General features: G+C 36.6%; 1 protein-coding gene across 1 annotated transcript in view; it reads right to left on the minus strand.

Annotated features, from left to right (window-relative positions):
* Window positions 1-6,404, minus strand: part of acsbg1 (acyl-CoA synthetase bubblegum family member 1) — a 40,956-nt gene extending 34,552 nt beyond the window's left edge. The window contains exon 1 of the mRNA XM_051883816.1: window positions 6,278-6,404. The gene's annotated coding sequence lies outside the window, so the exon portion shown is untranslated. The remainder of the gene's footprint in view (window positions 1-6,277) is intronic.
* Between the last annotated feature and the right edge of the window lie 414 nt (window positions 6,405-6,818).

Consider the following 6,818-nt stretch of genomic DNA (forward strand, 5'->3'; position numbering starts at 1 on the left):
AGTGCTCTATTTTTGTGCCCTAATTTTGTAAAAATTCTTCTTTAGTACCTCTTAAGATAATTTTAAGAACATCTAAGTGTACTCAACTGTGCTATTTTGAGACACCATGAAATATGAACTAAAATGTGCTTTTGATATACTATTTCTGTATTGAAAAATTGTATTTGGATACCACTTACAGTACATTTGAACCCATAGTGTACTACGAGGTCCCCAGATAATACTAATCCCGTGCGAATAGGGCTAAAGTCACCGACTAGCCCCTGTAAATGTTGAAAATACCTTATGTCCTCCTGAGAAACAATTACCGTCTGAGCAGGTAACGATCTGTTGAAACAACCTTAATATCTTTCAGACCTTCATATCTTACAATCACCAACCTACATCTAAGGGTACTTTTACACGACAACGATGTAAAAAAACAAAAAAAAATTTTGTTTAGAGGACAACGCTATCAAAATGATCCCCGTTCACATGGATCCGCGAAAACATGTATTTTGCACGCCAGGCCAGTAGTTGGCGATGTCACTTTGTAAAGAAAGACTACGTGCCTGCGCACATACGCATTCTTCTACAGAGCACTCGTGCCAAAGGCACATGACTATAGACTAAACACATCATACGCATGTGCATGCCGTCACTGTTTTCAAAGATCTCTGATGAACTGAACCTGCAGCTCATTATGCCTCATCAACTCTGTCATACATCCAGCACTGTGTCTCTCCTACATCGGAGTGATCAGACTGATTTAGTCATGCTGCATTCACTTGTACTTGGAAGTCAGAAATTCCAAGTTCCCAGTAGAACAGAGAACTGACCAGAACAGAGAACTAACCATCAAGTCAGAGTTCTGACTGGGAAACTCAGAGGAACCACAACAACCCGACTTCAAAATCCAAAATGACTGCTTGACACATCAACAAAGTTGAAACAGTAGTAATATATTGTTTATTAGCACTTCTGTTAGTCTCAATAAGCTGAAAAATGTGAAAAATTCCATTTGTATTCCGAAAGAGCAAGCAGAACAAAGGTTTGCCTGGACACGTCCATTTTGGTTTTCAGACTTGTGTGCTGGAACGCGGTCAATTTGGGTGTGATGTCATTCCCAGCTACGACATCCCTCTTCCAAGGTAAATGGAACTTGAGCTCTTGCCCCTTTAATCGCTAATAGTAAAGTGCCCTTTCGGTCGTATTGTGGTGCCCCCCGGAACGCGATTTAAACCAAGGGGGGTACAGTCGTACTAACAACCCAGTTCCCCTATGTGAATGTCTCAGAGATTTACTTTAAACTTCAAAGTTCTTATGTCTTTGGATGGTGACAGAATATAATGTTATGGTAACTATGAACTCTTATAAATTCACTAAAGTTGCATAACCCTAGCATTTTGGTCAACTTGGTCTCTCCTATGTAGACACCAGGTTCAAAGAACAGAAAATGTGAACTGATTTGAATTGACAAGGGAAAAATGTTGAATATGTGTTTCTGGCTCATGCTTATAAACATACAGCGCATCCGGAAAGTATTCACAGCGCTTCACTTTTTCCACATTTTGTTATGTTACAGCCTTATTCCAAAAGGGATTGAATTAATTCATTATTTTCCTCAAAATTCTACAAACAGTACCTCATAATGACAATGTGAAAGAAGTTTGTTTGAAATCTTTGCAAATTTATAAAAAAAAAAAAAAGAAAAAAAAAATCACATGTACATAAGTATTCACAGCCTTCAAAATTGAGCTCAGGTGCATCCTGTTTCCAGTGATCACCCTTCAGATGTTTCTACAACTTGATTGGAGTCCACCTGTGGTAAATTCAGTTGATGGGACATGATTTGGAAAGGCACACACCTGTCTATATAAGGTCCCACAGTTAACAGTGCATGTCAGAGCAAAAACAAAGCCATGAAGTCCAAGGAATTGTCTATAGACCTCCGAGACAGGATTGTATCGAGGCACAGATCTGCAGAAGGGTACAGATAAATGTCTGCAGCATTGAAGGTCCCAGTAAGCACAGTGGCCTCCATCATCCGCAAATGGAAGAAGTTTGGAACCACCAGGACTCTTCCTAGAATGAGCCGCCTGGCCAAACTGAGTGATCAGGGGAGAAGGGCCTTAGTCAGGGAGGTGACCAAGAACCTGATGGTCACTCTGACAGAGCTCCAGTGTTTCTCTGTGGAGAGAGGAGAGCCTTCCAGAAGAACAACCATCTCTACAGCACTTCACCAATCAGGCCTGTATGGTAGAGTGGCCAGATGGAAGCCGCTCCATGTCAAGGAACATGACAGCCCGTCTGGAGTTTGCCAAAAGGCACCTGAAGGACTCTCAGACCATGATAAATAAAATTCTCTGGTCTGATGAAACAAAGATTGAACTCTTTGGCCTGAATAGCAAGCGTCATGTCTGGAGGAAACCAGGCACCGCTCATCACCTGGCCATTACTATCCCTACAGTGAAGCATGGTGGTGGCAGCATCATGCTGTGGGGATGTTTTTCAGCGGCAGGAACTGGGAGACTAGTCAGGATCGAGGGAAAGATGAATGCAGCAACACTCAAAAAAATGATACTTTAAACTAGCTCAAGTCAATTATGGACAGTGGTTCCACACAACCAACTTAGTTTTTATAAACATTAAAGGTTTATTTTTAATCTATGCAATATCCTTGTGCTGTGACAACACAACTGACTAAGGAAGAATCTATGTAAAATAGTTATGTCCAACCAACTCAATTCAATCATGGACAGTGGTTCCACATGACTGAAACAAGTAAAACCCAATAGAATCAACCATGTTAAACAAACTAGAATCCATTGTGTTCATTTTACTTGAATGAATGGTTTTAGTTTTCATATTAATTGAATTATACAAATAATCCTACAATTAATGCTTCTTGTTTAGTCTTGTGATTTACATAACTTTTGTGATGTTCTGTGTTGGCGATCTAGAAGTAAAACTGGTTTCATCCAGGGCAGCATTTCCCAAAAGCATCATAAGCGTAAGCTAGACCGTAGCAACGGAGCTACAATCAACTTAGGGTCACGATACTTTTGGGAAACGCAACCCAGAGTACTACCATAGTGAATACCTTGTTATTAAAGTAATTTGAATTTTTGTTAGCAGGTCCCCAGCCCAAGCACAAGCTCAACACTTCACTACAATGGTAACCCCAAAACTATTAACATAACAGAAACTTTTAAATACCAACATAATAGTAAGTAAACATTAAAAAGTCGCTCCATTTTCTCATCTTGCTAAAAACTGCTTAAAATAACACTTTATTTCAACATTTACTCTCCCAGATCAGCCCCTTTGCAAAGCATGATGGGAAGTGAAAGTCCTGTTTGATTGAGTCCTGGTTGAATTTACTTGATTGAAACATGTTATTTTAATATGAAAGCATCGAGTTAAGTCAAAAAGTAATTGTTTCAAGTCAATTTAACATGAAGCAATTACATTTGAACCAGAAACCTGATACAATGGTGTTGAATCAAAATAAGTTGTTTAAATAAAGTGAACAGCATCAAAAAATCATTTTTATGAGTGAATGTACAGAGACATCCTTGATGAAAATCTGCTCCAGAGCGCTCTGGACCTCAGACTGGGGCAAAGGTTCATCTTCCAACAGGACAACGACCCTAAGCACACAGCCAACATAAAGGAGTGGCTACGGGACAACTCTGTGAATGTCCTTGAGTGGCCCAGTTAGAGCCCCGACTTGAACCCGATTGAACATCTCTAGAGAGATCTGAAAATGGCTGTGCACCGACGCTCCCCATCCAACCTGATGGAACTTGAGAGGTTCTGCAAAGAAGAATGGGAGAAACTGCCCAAAAATAGGTGTGCCAAGCTTGTAGCATCATATTTAATAAGGCTTGAGGCTGTAATTGGAGCCAAAGGTGCTTCAACAAAGTACTGAGCAAAGGCTGTGAATACTTATGTACATGTGATTTTTTTAGTTTTTTTATTTTTAATAAATTTGCAAAGATTTCAAACAAACTTCTTTCACGTTGTCATTGTGGGGTATTGTTCGTAGAATTTTGAGGAAAACATTGGAATAAGGCTGTAACATAAAATATGGAAAAAGTGAAGTGCTGTTAATACTTTCCTGATGCACTGTACAGTAACACACAAATATGTGTGTTTTTATGCTTAAACACAACTTTATGTTGTGATTCTTTTTACAAAAACTCTGTGAATTCATGCAATAAAATACTTGTACTTTGTTGCTATTGTTGTTGGTGTTTGGCATCTTTATACTAAATTAATTGTCCAAACAGTTAAAAAAAATTAAATGAAAAAAAGAAGATGAACTACCATAGACATTGAATTAATCATTATAAAATCCTCAATGCAGTTGTCAACAGCTCATACAGATTGCCTCTCTCACACAGACTGGCTGGGTCTTTCACTGATTTTGCGGCTATTATCAAAATCTAAAATAATTCAATTGATTTGAACACTCATAAGAAACTATGTCTTTTTCCACAGGTCACTTGCTTTTTCTTTTGTTAGTCCAGCAATGACAGGATACAACTATAATATTTTATAAAATAAAATAAATCACCAATCAAGAACAAAGTATTATATAAACAGAACAACAATTAAAACCATTCTGATGTCTCAAGGTTGGCTCCAGCTCTAAAATGTTAGCTGAGCCATAGTAAGGTTTTTCAAAACGACCCCAAAGTGGGGTGCGAAGTCCTTGAAAAATTTTGTGCATTTCATGTATTTCTACCACGATTATAGGCCACATTGCAAATATAAATTGCTAATACTGCGAGAATCCCCAAACCTATCCCAACCAACACTTTTTTGATTACCTCAACCCTAACTTTATTGTAAATGAGAAAAAGCATTGGGAGGCATTAGTTCTGTAATAAATTGGGGAAAAGAAGGGATATGACGACCCCTACTGATGACTGAACAGCACAGTAGATTAGATCCCTGAGATTGAACCCAGCTGAGAGATTTACAAAGTCAAGTTAACACTAATGCAAACAGCATTGCATATTAACCTAATAAGTAATTTGTTTTCTGTGTCATGTGACTCATGTCTCTTTCTTCTCCCCTGCTGCTTTTTAGAGAACTGCCACATAATGCTTTCTTCCTGTTTGGCAAAGGACATACAGTACATTTGCCATGAAGGATGATAGTAGAACTACTATATTATCAATTAAATTAGCATGCATTTTATTCATACTTTTTTGTAATAGCCAGCAGTACTATATGTCAGTGACGAGAGTGTCCAAGATAAAGTAAATATTTTTAAAAAAAAATCTAGACTAAGCATGTGCCAAGTTCTTATATACATCTAAAGGTTCAGTGGGGTTCAGGTTTTAGGCTCCGTTTTAAAGAACCCTTTATGCCAAAAATCTCTATATAAGAAGAAATGTCTTAAATGATTGCATAATACTTTTATGTTTAATGATTTTTCATGTTTATTTTTTTTTTTTTCTAGTGATGAAGTATGTTTATGAGCTTCTTAATTCATTCAGTTAAAATTAATAATGATTTATTAAATTAAAACTAAATACATCAAATTATGGGAACCCTTAAAAGGTTCAATAAATGAAATGCTTGACAGAATGCTTTGGGTTCTATAAACTGTACTTTTTCTTCTAAGAAATATACTGTTTTGTATTCATATTGGTTTCATATGGTTTTAAAAATAGGCCTTTTATACCATTTTCAACAAAAGTTGAAAGTTACTGACTTTACTGCATATCATGTGGTGTAACCATCAAGCACAAAGTATTATTTTGATTTTGCAGATCAAAGTTTTGCTTTGTTTGCAATATTTTTTTCTTGAGAAATAATAAGAAAAGATTATGCCCAAGTAGAAGCCATATTCATCCTTTTAAAAAGGCCTTTCCCCTTTATGATATCAAATGAAGCCACCTTGACTTTTTTTTTTTTTTTTACTTTACTCCAAAAAATATCAGTATAATTTTATTTTTAATTTATTAAGAAATGAAGATCCTGACAAAAAATGAGCATCATGTCATTGACCTATAAGTTACAAACTTGCTGACACAGCTATGTTAACCGACCATGTTAACCGACCAAAGGTCTACATTTTGCCTAAACCCACTGATTTTTTCAAGTTATTACAAAAAAAAAGTCATTGTTTTTTTTTTTTTAAACTAAAGAATCAAATCTACATAAACAACAGTTATGCAAAGTGCATGCTATAGGATTCATAAACATGCATAACCAGTAAAAAGTAAATAGTTAATGTAGTTAGTGGTTTGATTCTCTTTAGGTCATAAAACGTGTTTACCTGTAAGTCGTTCACAAGGTGCATCCACTTCATACAGCTCTCTGGTTTGTTCTCTGTGTTCCAGTCACCTACAAATGGAACCTGTCCAAATGATTCAGACTGAATGGCGAACCCCTTTGAATAATTCATACCAAAGAACCGCCTCTAGGGTAATTCATTCACAAATCGGCACCACTATGTTTAACCGGGTGGTTTCAGATTTAAATCAATGAGGGTTCTTCTGAAATAAGTGAGGGTGCTCTAGGAGAGTGCAAATGCAATAGGCTAATTGCAACATTATTAAAAAAAAATGATGCGACAAACTAAATATTTTTCTGTTAATCTACTGTTCTGCATTTACATTGCTTTATGCAGTCAAATCTTAATGCATGTAAAATCTATTTTGACATTTTTGTCAAGGCTCAGCCCTACCATGAAATGGTGCCCCAATGCATCTTTTTAAACTTTTTATGCCAAGCATACCCAAAAATGACTGACTTCTTGAGAAGTTGTATATTTTCATATAGCCTATTATAACACACATTTATATTGCGTAAGAAAA

The sequence above is a fragment of the Ctenopharyngodon idella genome, chromosome 24 (genome assembly GCF_019924925.1).
Source record: "Ctenopharyngodon idella isolate HZGC_01 chromosome 24, HZGC01, whole genome shotgun sequence".
Classification (NCBI taxonomy): Eukaryota; Metazoa; Chordata; class Actinopteri; order Cypriniformes; family Xenocyprididae; genus Ctenopharyngodon; species Ctenopharyngodon idella.